The sequence below is a fragment of the Dama dama genome, chromosome 2, assembly GCF_033118175.1.
Source record: "Dama dama isolate Ldn47 chromosome 2, ASM3311817v1, whole genome shotgun sequence".
Classification (NCBI taxonomy): Eukaryota; Metazoa; Chordata; class Mammalia; order Artiodactyla; family Cervidae; genus Dama; species Dama dama.
The window spans coordinates 36269473-36281263 of NC_083682.1; the positions used below are offsets into that span (position 1 = coordinate 36269473).

At 40.5% G+C, this 11791-nt stretch overlaps 1 pseudogene; it reads left to right on the forward strand.

The window, feature by feature from the left end:
• Window positions 1-2092: 2092 nt before the first annotated feature.
• On the forward strand, window positions 2093-2645 carry LOC133068489 (protein lin-28 homolog A-like; annotated as a pseudogene).
• Window positions 2646-11791: the final 9146 nt, after the last annotated feature.

Below are 11791 nucleotides of genomic sequence, written 5' to 3' on the forward strand. Positions count from 1 at the left end.
TTAAAGTCATCACAAGGCGCCTTCTAAAGAAGAAGTAAGTGGATGGCACAGGTGTGTGTGTGTGTAATTAACTCAATGTACGCAAATATTTAGTCAATATGATATTGATTATATCTCACATTTATACAGCATATTTATATTTTATCGGGGTGTGCGTGTGTGTGTGTGCATAAAAGACAACCCTGCAAGGCAGGATTGAAGAAATCTCCTTCCTCATCTTTTAGGGGATAAAAGAAATTCTTAGAAAATGTAAGTAACTCTACTATATGTATGTGTGTAAACACACACACACACACATATGTACTAAAACGGTGTCATTTTGCTTTTGAATAATTAACTATTCATCTCTCTAGTGGGCTTCCCTGGTGGCTCAGATGGTAAGGAGTCTGCTGGCAATGCAAGAGACCTGGGTTCCATCCCCGGGTCAGGAAGATCTCCAGGAGGAGTAATTCTCCAGTATTCTTGCCTGGATAACTCCACAGACAGAGGAGCTTGGAGGGCTACAGTCCATGGGGTCACAAAGAGTCAGAGATGACTAAGCACATATGCACAACAAGGAAAGTGTTATATATCACCCACTAGCATCACATGTGGGAAGTTATTGCTGGACTGTGGACAGAAAGACCTGGCCAGTAGCTTCATCTGAGTGTCTTAATAATCTTGCAGACTTAGGAGAATCATTTAAACATGCTCAGTGTCACCTTTTTAGCTAAACATGGATATAAAACTTTTATTTAAGTTTCTTACTTCACAGGGTGAAGACTACTTTGCTCTATCACCAGCAGGGATGACTCCTCAGGACTCCCTTGGACTCTTTTGAAACTAATTTAGTCCTCTTGCTTTCTAATCCCAATGCCTTGTATTTAGAATTTCCTGCCCTATCTATCATTTAGGACTGATTACTCAGTTAGACTATCTTCACAGGTTAGTTTTCATTTCTCCCCAGCTACTCTGCCTCAGATTATTCTTCTCAAGGTCATGTTCTACAGCCTGAGGACACTTGCCATTCCTTTCTCAGCTCAGTCCTGAGGAAAATATACGACAGCAAACTCAAGACGTCTGGGCTGCCTCTGGTTTGAGAGAATGATCTGGACATGCTATAAGAGAGATGAAAGAAGGGAAAGATGGGGAAAAGAGCAAAGTTCTGAAGTTAATGATAGAAACCAAGGAAAATGCGGGTGCAGGTTGGCTGTATACTCCCCTGGGGAGAAGGTAAGAGCAGAATTTTCAGGAGGCAGACGTGCTTTCAAAATCTCACGTGACCCAGACATTTCCCATCCCAGGAGCCCAAAGATCACGAACAGACTTTATAAGAATTCTTGAAATGTCGCTGTCTCCTGTCTTCCTCTCCTCGTGTCTGTAATAACTGGAAAAAAATATGGTGGTAGTGGAAAGGCAAGGTGATTTGTTTAAAGGGAAATCTACTCTTCTCCCCCGAAAAAGTTACCCAGGTCTTAAAACGGTAATTATTACCAAGACCTAAATACAATGCCCTAGAAATTCTTACCTTTTTTACTTGAGTGGGCAGAATATAGGCAGATTCTATTTAAATTCAGATAACCCACTAGTCATGTATGGATGTGAGAGTTGGACTATAGAGAAAGCTGAGTGCCGAAGAATTGATGCTTTTGAACTGTGGTGTTGGAGAAGACTCTTGAGGGTCCCTTGGACTGTAAGGAGATCCAATCAGTCCATCCTAAAGGAAATCAGTCCTGAATATTCATTGGAAGGACATGCTGAAGCTGAAACTCCAATACTTTGGCCACTTGATGCCTAGAATTGCCTCATTGGAAAACAGCCTGATGCTGGGAAAGATTGAAGGCAGGAGGAGAAGGGGAGGACAGAGGATGAGATGGCTGGATAGCATCACCAACTCAGTGGACATGAGGTTGAGTAAACTCTGGGAGTTGGTGATGGACAGGGAGGCCTGGCGACCTGCAGTCCATGGGGTCACAAAGAGCTGGACACGACTGAGCAACTGAACTGAACTGAACCCACTAGTAAAGAGTCAAAACATAAGGTCAGGGTACTCCTCTGGGGGCCAGCAGCTGCCCGAGAAGGGGCCCAGGGCCGCAGGCTCAGCCGACTAACCATGGGCTCCGGATCAAACCAGCAGGTGGCTGCGCCAAGAGGAGGCGGCCTCTGTAAGTGGCTCATCTTGCGCATGGGGTTCGGCTTCCTCTCCAGGACCTCCCTCACAGGGTCGCACTCCATCCCCCAGGTGGATGCCTTTGTGGACCAGAGGAAGCTGCACACGGAGGGATTCTGGGGCCTGAAGGAGGGTCAGGCCGTGGAGTTCACCTTTAAGAAGCCTGCCAAGGGCCCGGAATCTATCCGGGTCCTGGGCCCTGGTGGGGTGCTGTGTATTGAGAGTGAAAGGTGACCCAAAGGGCAGAATAAGCAAAAACGCAGATCCAAGGGAGAGAGGTGCTACAATCAGCGGAGGGCTAGACCATCACGCCAAGGAAGGAAAACTGCCACCCCGGCCCAAGAAGTGCCCCTTCTGCCAGAGCATCCACCATATGGTAGCCTCGTGCCCAGGGAAGGCCCAGCGAGCTCCCAGCTCCCAGGGAAAGCCAACCTACCTTGGGGAGGAGGAAGGAGAGAGCCATAGCCCCGCCCTGCTCCCGGAGGCCCAGACCTGAGCCCCAGTGGGCGGGGCTATCCTTTTGCGATCAAAACGTTTCGAGGAGCAGGCATCAATGGGCAGAGTGGAGAAAGTGGGGACAGGGTGGGCAGGGGGCAGCTGGCACTGCCATATAGCTCAGGCCACGGTCCACAGCATCCCCACCTCTTCCCTCTTGGTGGGAGGAAGGGGTGAGGCAGAGGAACTCCAATCATGCTCTGTCCAGATGCGCATGAGGGCTTTGGGGGTTATTCCCGGCATGCTTTATCTGAACCTTCACTCCCAGAATCTCCAGCTTTTGAAAATGGCCTGGGTAGGGAAGTTGTTTTACTCTTAAAGAAGAAAATTGAATAATATTTCATATACCAGAGTGAAAAGATTAAGAGACCAAATTGAAGCACCCAACTCACAAATCCTTTCCATCCTCAAGGAAATCAGTCCTGAATATTCATTGGAAGGACTGATGCTGAAGCTGAAACTCCAATACTTTGGCCACCTGATGTGAAGAACTGGCTCATCTGAAAAGACCAGAATGCTGGGGAAAATTGAAGGCTGGAGGAGAAGGGGATGACAGAGGATGAGATGGTTAGATGGCATCACTGACTCAATGGACATGAGTTTGAGTAAACTCTGGGAGTTGGTGATGGACAGGGAGGCCTGGTGTGCTGCAGTCCATGGGGTCGCAAAGAGTCAGACACGACTGAGTGACTGAACTGAACTGAACTGAACCCACAAGTCACTACATTCCCTGGGAGGAAACATCGCAGAGGGAGGCAGGGTTTTCCACGTCTTCTCTCCTCATAACCCCCTCTTGGGATAGAATGCTGAGAACTGTCCCAAGTGCTGGGTTGTGATGACAGGCAGAAGGGGTGGTTGAGGAAACAACTGCAGACCTGCTGCTTCTAAGCTCATCCCCACCCCATTCTGGGCCAACACAGTTATATTTGCTCCTTTGGGTGACTGTACCTTGGCTCCCACTTTCTCCAGGATGCCAAATGCACTAGCTATGTGTGAATGACCTATCTTGTGCATTTTAACTTCTTTTTTCATAATATAAATATTCAGGTTTTGTATTTTTGTGTATTTCAATCTAAGGCCCTCATTCCTGCACTGTGTTCTCAGGTACATGGGCAATTTCAGGGATAAGTTGGTAGCAGCTCTGGGTCTGCTCAGTAGGAATGCTTTTTGTTGCTGTATCACCAGAGAGAAAAACTAGAGTGTAGAGCCTATTGAACTACCTCCTTTTTGCTAATTAGAGCTGACTTTTCTGCCATAGTGTCCTGCTGAAACCCCTCCTTCTTCAGTGTCTCATGAGAGAAGAGGTTCTAACTGGGTTGCCCCATGGCTTGGTCTCCTTCCTACTGAAAGATTGGAAATTGGTCTGAACAGGAAAACATCATGCAGAGAGGTTCGGAGAGGCTGGGCCAGGTAAAAGGTACAGAGAGGGGAAGCCAAGATTAGGCAAAGGTCAAAACAGATGGGAAAACAGTGGAAACAGTGACAGACTTTATTTTGGGGGTCTCCAAAATCACTGCAGATGGTAATTGCAGCCATGAAATTTAAAAATACTTGCTCCTTGGAAGAAAAGTTATGACCAGTCTAGACAGTAAAGCAGAGATATTACTTTGCCAACAAATGTCCATCCAATCAAAGCAATGGTTTTCCCAGTAGTCATGTATGGATGTGAGAGTTGGACTATAAAGAAAGCTGAGTGCCGAAGAATTGATGCTTTTAAACTGTGGTGTTGGAGAAGACTCTTGAGAGTCCATTGGACTGCAAGGAGATCCAGCCAGTCCATCCTAAAGGAGATCAGTCCTGGGTGTTCATTGGAAGGACTGATGTTGAAGCTGAAACTCCAATACTTTGGCCATCTGATGTGTAGAACTGACTCATTTGAAAACACCCTGTTTCTGGGAAAGATTGAAGGCTGGAGGAGAAGAGGATGACAGAGGATGAGATGGTTGCATGGCATCACCAACTCGATGGACATGAGTTTAAGTAAACTTCAGGAGTTGGTGATGGACAGGGAGGCCTGGCGTGCTGCAGTCCATGGGGTCACAAGAGTTGGACATGACTGAGAGACTGAACTGAAAGAAGCTTATGTAAAAGTAGCCACAAAATTGTTTAATAGGAGGCAGATGAATGTAATTCCATATATACTGCTAGAAACCAAAGCTTTGTATGAAATCTTGAATTTATGGGGAGGGAGGGAGGGTAGAAAATCATGTACCCATCTGTTCTTTCCCTCATCCCTTCTTCTCATTCCTGAATTTCAGGAGATATAGTCCCTTAGGCTTTGGTGACCCCATGTGGGCAGTATTTATTTGATGGCTGATTTTTCTGTGCCAGTTACCTCCTTTTCCATTTACTATCATTTTGTAACACACACACACTGGCCCTTTTCCCTTCTCTTTCTTTTCCTTGGCAATATACAATGAATAAAAACTTATTGGTAGTGAAAAACGACAAAAAAAAAAAAAAAAGACATGAAGTCTGAGTTTCAAACAAAGCTAAGGAAATGGTAATGAATGTAGGTTTAATGTAGTTGTGGTTCACATATGATGAGAATAAGCAAGGAAATAAATTGATGTATCTGTGAAACATCACTTCTTTTGTTCAGTGTGATTTTGTGGCAGTCAACTCAACATGTTTTATAAGTTCTTCTAAGATGTACATTTTTATTTTTTGACACTTCTGAAATTGGGATGCATTTTAAAGCTGGCCACTTGAGTTACTTTAATTGGCATCTTTTTTAATGACACAAAATAGCAGTGCATCTTAAAACTAGCAGTATATTATAGTTAATGAATTATGCTAGTGAATGTATGGTGAATAAGCATTTAAATGGCACAGAAAGAGAAACCCTTACAATTCATTTTAAGGTTTCAAAGTTTCAGTCAGTAGTTCTTAAACTTTGATGTACCTCAGAATCATTTGGAGGGCTCATTATAACACAAATTACTACCTCTTCCCACCAATTTCAGATTTAGTACCTTTACATTTAACACTGATACTGCTAGCCTGAGAGCAACTGACATAGGTCATTTGAAAAAAAAATTAATTTTTTAATCTCAGTGTTTAGTACCATTGATTTAAAATTTTCAGTTAGACTTTTATGATGTCACACCTAGAAAATTAGCATTGCCTTCTAAATTTTCTCATTACTTCCATTTTCTTCTCATTCAGAACCATTTTTCCTATAAAAAATAGTATTATCTATTAGTACTTATCTTCTCAAAGTATACACACACACACACACACCCCTTCATCTACAATTGAAGACTGTTTAGAGTCAGACCATAATCTTCCTAAGGTAAGGCTACTCCTTCAATGGTTTGACCCTAGATTTAGCCCAAGAAATTTTGTCCACTAGTTCGCCCGTATATTAGCTTCTTCCCAACCTTTGCACTGATTTTTTGTTGCTCATCTAGAACATAAAAGTCTATGTTAGTCCAACAGACAGCCTTACAGACTCAGTACTAACACCATTTCCTTCAATTTTCCCATGACTTCACTGAAAGAAACATTTACTACTTTAAAAAAAAAAAAATTTACTTCTTAATATGTGGTCCATTAACATTATTGTATAGTGTGTATTACATAGTCATTATGTGAGTTTTCTTATTTCTTCCCTCATTTAGACAATATCATTTCATGCTAAGATCATGTTTTATTTTATTTCATTATTTTCTTGAATGTTTAACAGAATCCTTGGCACACAGTTGGGACTCAATAAATGCTGTTACACGGAATCATATTGAAGTGAAGCTATATATCCTATTAAATTAGTGCTTTGGGGCTAATATGTATGCAAGTGGTCATTGTACACACATGGTTCTATTTAATTTAACCACAGTTTACTAAACATTATGTGGAAATTATTATCTGAGACATTGAAAGGAATAGAGGTGGGCAAATACACAAGATCAATTAAGCAGTATGTGTATTTATTGAACACCTAAAACATGTTGAGCACATCTGAGAACCTTTCAGAGTAAAAGGCTAATGATATTCTACCAAGCGGCAATGTTTGGAAGAAGCCTGTAAAATATTCTATTGAGTTAGAGCCTCAGTGTTGCTTCTTGTAGTATTCCTCTGAGGTTTAAACAAAGAGCTATCCAAAAAGAATTAAATCATACTCACTGGGGCCAGAGGAAAGATGGTCCCCTCCAGACATGAAAGGAGGCAAGTGCATTTCAGAAATAAATGACTTTACATAGACACACAGGCCTCTTGAGGATGGAGCAGGCACTTCAGCTGGAAAGCTCTCAGACTAAATCAGATAGCAAAAGGTCACAACTGACAAAAAGGGAATCTCTTCTAATTTTTTTTTTTTTACATATTTCAATCTTAAGAAGAAACTACTTCAAGCCTCTTAATGACTAACTCAGTTTCAAGTGTAAATTGAAAAACGATAGGCCAAGACATTGCTATGGTTCAGAAATTTGGTAAACACATACTTGGCTTCAATACTACCATGGTTAATTAAATAAGGTATTTTATTTGAAAACTGCAAAGGAAAAAGGGAAAAATAAAGCTTAAGGCACATTATCTGCTGCTCCTAACATCTATCAAGATTCCTAGATGGATTTTACATGGCAGAGTATCTGAAGTAGCCTCAAAAAAGGGGAATTTATGGAAATGGAAAATTCTAGACATAGCTTTTCTAATTTATGTTGACCTAATTCACCTTCTAGGAATCCCTGTGTGTCTACTTTCTATTGTACAAAAGCTTATCAACTAATAAAACTTGAGATTAAGAAAATTCACACAGCCAAATAATGGAAGTGTACATACGCAAACCTACTTCTCCCAGCTGTCAATTCTCTTTATCTGCCGGTCACCCCACCCTAAATTGCTAAGCATCACTCTTCTTTGTGTCTTCAACATTGAGTTATTTATTTTAAAATCTATGTTTCTTCAATTGGGTACACTAAATGCTTCATTTGAAGAAATGAGTCTTAATTAGGTTTCCAGAAGAGACCCTTCTGAGATTATGTCTATGTTATAATTCAGAGGATATCTCAGTCCTTCAATGAATCATTTAAATTATTCTTGCAACTTGTACTCTACCCTTGTAAATAAATCTCTACCAACAATAATTTTAAAGTCAAAGGAACATGAAGTGTGACTGTTAAAGATTCAACACAGGAAACATCAGAGTTAGAAAAAATTAAATTTTTATCTATCCCCCTATCTTAGCCCTTCATTCAAAATTAAATGCAACTATAAATTGTTCCAGGTAAAGTCAGTGTTTTACTCCTCACTCTGAGAAGTATGAAATAAAAATTAATTCAACTGAAAAGTCATCACTTAGATTTGGTTTTCTCTCTTAGAAATAGAATTGCCTTATAATCTTTTGATTGAAAGGGAATATCACTTGAATATCAGACATGGTTTCTAGAATCATCATATTTTCATAAAACTAAGTGTCTCCCATATTACAACATATAAAAATTGACCTTAAAAAGCCCTACATTTCCCTATTTCTATCAGGAATAGAATGCAACTTGATGGGTTTATTTGTGGGTGTTTTAATCTCCCACAGTAGTAAGCCTTTCGTGCACAGTTCTAAACAGTGAGGACAAAGTGGAAATTAAGACCATGAGTTCTGACCTCTGATTATTGGGGTTCAAATCCAACTCCACCCCACTCCTTGGATGTGTGACCTTTGCGGAAAGGTACTTATTCATTCTGTGCCTCAATCTCCCAACCTGTAGTATGGAGATAACTCTAATAGTACTAATCAACAAAGGATAAAAATAATTGATTACCTTTTTAAGATACAATTTTTAAAATATTACATATGACATAAATCACTTACAGTTAGCCCTAACTCAGGATAAGAGCTTAGTAAATGAGTTTCTGGGCTTTCCAGGTAGCTCAGTGGTAAAGAATCCACCTGTCAATGCAGGAGCCACAGGAGACAAGCGTGTGATCCCTTGGTCTGGGAGATCCCCTGGAGGTGGAAATGGCAACCCACTCCAGTATTCTTGCTTGGATAATTCCACAGACAGAGGAGCCAGGTGGGCTATGAAGAGGAACCACGGGGTATGAAGAGTTGAACATGACTGAGCACGCATACATGCATGCATATTGCTTCTATTTTTGCTAAAGTTTGCATTCATCTGGAAGTCTGAGATTCTTGTACCATCCAGTTCTCTACCCCTCAGTAACAATGAAAAGGGTTTTATTCACTCAGCAAATGTGAGAATATATAAAGTTCAACGAAAATACAATTCCTGACCTCAGGGAATGTATAGGTTTTATGGAACGACGGACCAGAAGTGAAAACTCAGTTTGTAAATTTTCATTTCTCCATTTACCAAAAAAAGAGTTGATCCATATTTATTTTAGTTCTTTTTCTCCTCTAAAGGGCTAGATTTTATGAACTAAGTTTATGTGTAAATAAGAGTTGTAGTTTTGTCCGTCATAAATCTGTACCTCTGGGAATAAATGTAAGCATGAGTATGAAAATCTTTTCAAAGATATCCCTTTGGATTAATAGTAGAAATTTATTATCAATATAGAATTCTATTATTTTTAATGGTTTTAATTAACAATGATAACTATAATTTAATCATATCTACCATTAAAATAGATTTTAAAATTTATTCATTTACATAAAATAATAAATTCCATATAATTTAAATGGAGTTATAAAACAATACGGGCTTCCTAGAAGGCGGTAGTGGTAAAGAACCTATCTAAATGCAGCAGACATAAGAGACACAGGTTCAATCCCTGGGTTGGGAAGATCCCCTGGAAAAGGAAATGGCAAACCCACTCCAGTATTCTTGCCTGGAGAATCCCATGGATGAAGGAGCCTGGTGGGCTACAATCCATGGGGTCACAAAGAGTCAGATACAGAGAGGAGAACAGAGTGATATCTTAAAGAACAATATAAGACTATATGTAGGTGGCGATATTGGGGGTCTGTTAGTGCTGGAAATACTGGATTCAACAAGATTAGATATAAGACCATTGCAATAATCAAAATAAAAATAAATAAGCTTCATTCATGACAATAGAGTTAGAAAAAGGGAGATGCATTTGAAACATATTAACTAGATAGCATTGACCAGATTCAGAAGTTGGCTGAATGAGAAGGTAAGACAAGGTGGCATCATTGGATTAACTTCCAGTATTTTAACTTAAATAACTGCCTATTTGACAGTGCAATTCATGGATTATGCAATTTTTCAGGAAAGGAAATTTCTTATTCAAATACAGGCTATATAAATTTTGGACAAAGTGATATCCTATTGGCATTTAGGGTCTATAGCTTACTCAGAAATATATAAGTTAAGGCATCAATAAAGGACTATTTTTCAGTCAAGTTGATTTGAGTTGAGTTGATGATGTTGGTGATTTATAATAAAAAAGATACAACCATAGCCATAGAACATACAGGAGGGGCAGAATAACATAAAAGTAAATAAACTTTTTGTCTATTCTTATAGAGGCCTAAACTAAGCTAAGGTAGGTCATTGGATAAGTTTTGAGCTCTACTTTCTGAGGGGTCAACCTTACAGTGGTGAATAGTGGAATTAATATAGTATTATGCACAAAACTAATGCTCAGTATATTTTGTTAAGTGAAAGAACACATACTCTAACATGGGTCTGAGTCAGACTACAGAGATTGAGCTCAGCTGTCGTCACCAATAAAGATAACAGGGATTTCAGAGGGAAGAGAAATTGAAGGAAGGGGAACCTATTTGAGGGTCTAACACCAAGGAGGTTGGGCCTCAATGTTTCAATGCAAGTCAAGCAAGATACTGGCCTAAGAGAAGGGGCTGGGCATGATGAGGATTCCTGAGAAAATAGCCTTTATGCAAAGGTTGTTGGTAGCTTTTTTAATCCCTAACACACAGATTATCTGAAGAAGACAAAGATATTCTTATCCCTATCTCAATCTTAAGCAGAAAAGACATTTCTTCAATATGGCCATGCTTGGATTTCATTGACTCAGGACCTGAAATGGAAGGAGACTCCAGTAGGAGGCAAATCTGCTAGCAACTGTTAGGTGCTGAAGTAGGCAGATGCTGACACACGGGGGTCTTAGAAGTTCACTGTTCTCAAAAAAGGATTTTTTGTGGGGGGAAAAATTGTTTTCAAAGCTCTAGAAAACAGTGTCCAAAGGGAAAAGAGAATAAAAATGAAAGAGCTAACAACAAAAAAAATAATAATAACAAACATTCCTTGAAAATTCTTACTAAAGTCAGGTTTCTTAAGAGATTGTGCCTTTCAGCTCTTATGAATGATCTGCAGTGTGACTGTCTATATAAAATCTGAAGATCTGTAAATAGGAAAGAAAATAGTGTCATACCAGCTATCAACCTGGAGTGAGAGGGCAGAATCTTCATGCACCTTTCAGAGCCTTCTCCAAAATAAAAGAAGGACTAATAACTTGAGAAACAGAAATGTGCTTTAAGATGATCATGTCTATGTGCTGTGCTATGCTGGGCTTAGTCGCTCAGTTGTGTCCTACTGTTTGTGACTCCATGGACTGTAACCTGCCAGGTTCCTCTGTCCGTGAAATTCTCCAGGCAACGACACTGGAGTGGGTTGCCATGCTCTCCTTCAGGGGATCTTCCCAACCCAGGGATCGAACCCAGGTCTCCTGAATTGCAGGCAGATTGTTTACCATCTGAGCCAACAAGGAAGCCTTCATTTCTATGTACAGGCATATTTGAATATTTTGTATAATTTCTGTTGTCATTTTTGTTTAATTTACAAAACTGTATACATTTACTATAAGGATGTAATTTAACAAATATGAATACAAAAATAAAGATGTGGAAATTAAATATACCTAGGGGCTTTCCAGGTGACACAGTGGTAAAGCATCCACCTGCCGATGCAGGAGATGCGGGTTTGACTTCTGGATTGGGGAGATCCCCTGGAGGAGGAAATAGCAACCTGCTCCAGTACTCTTGATGGACAATCCCATGGACAGTGGAGCCTGGCAGGTTACAGTACACGGGGTCACAAAGATTTGGACAAGACTGAGCATACACACCGGAGAAGGCAATGGCACCCCACTCCAGTACTCTTGCCTGGAGGATCCCATGGATGGAGGAGCCTGGTAGGCTGCAGTCCATGGGGTTGCTAGAAGTCAAGACACGACTGAGCGACTTCACTTTCACTTTTCACTTTCATG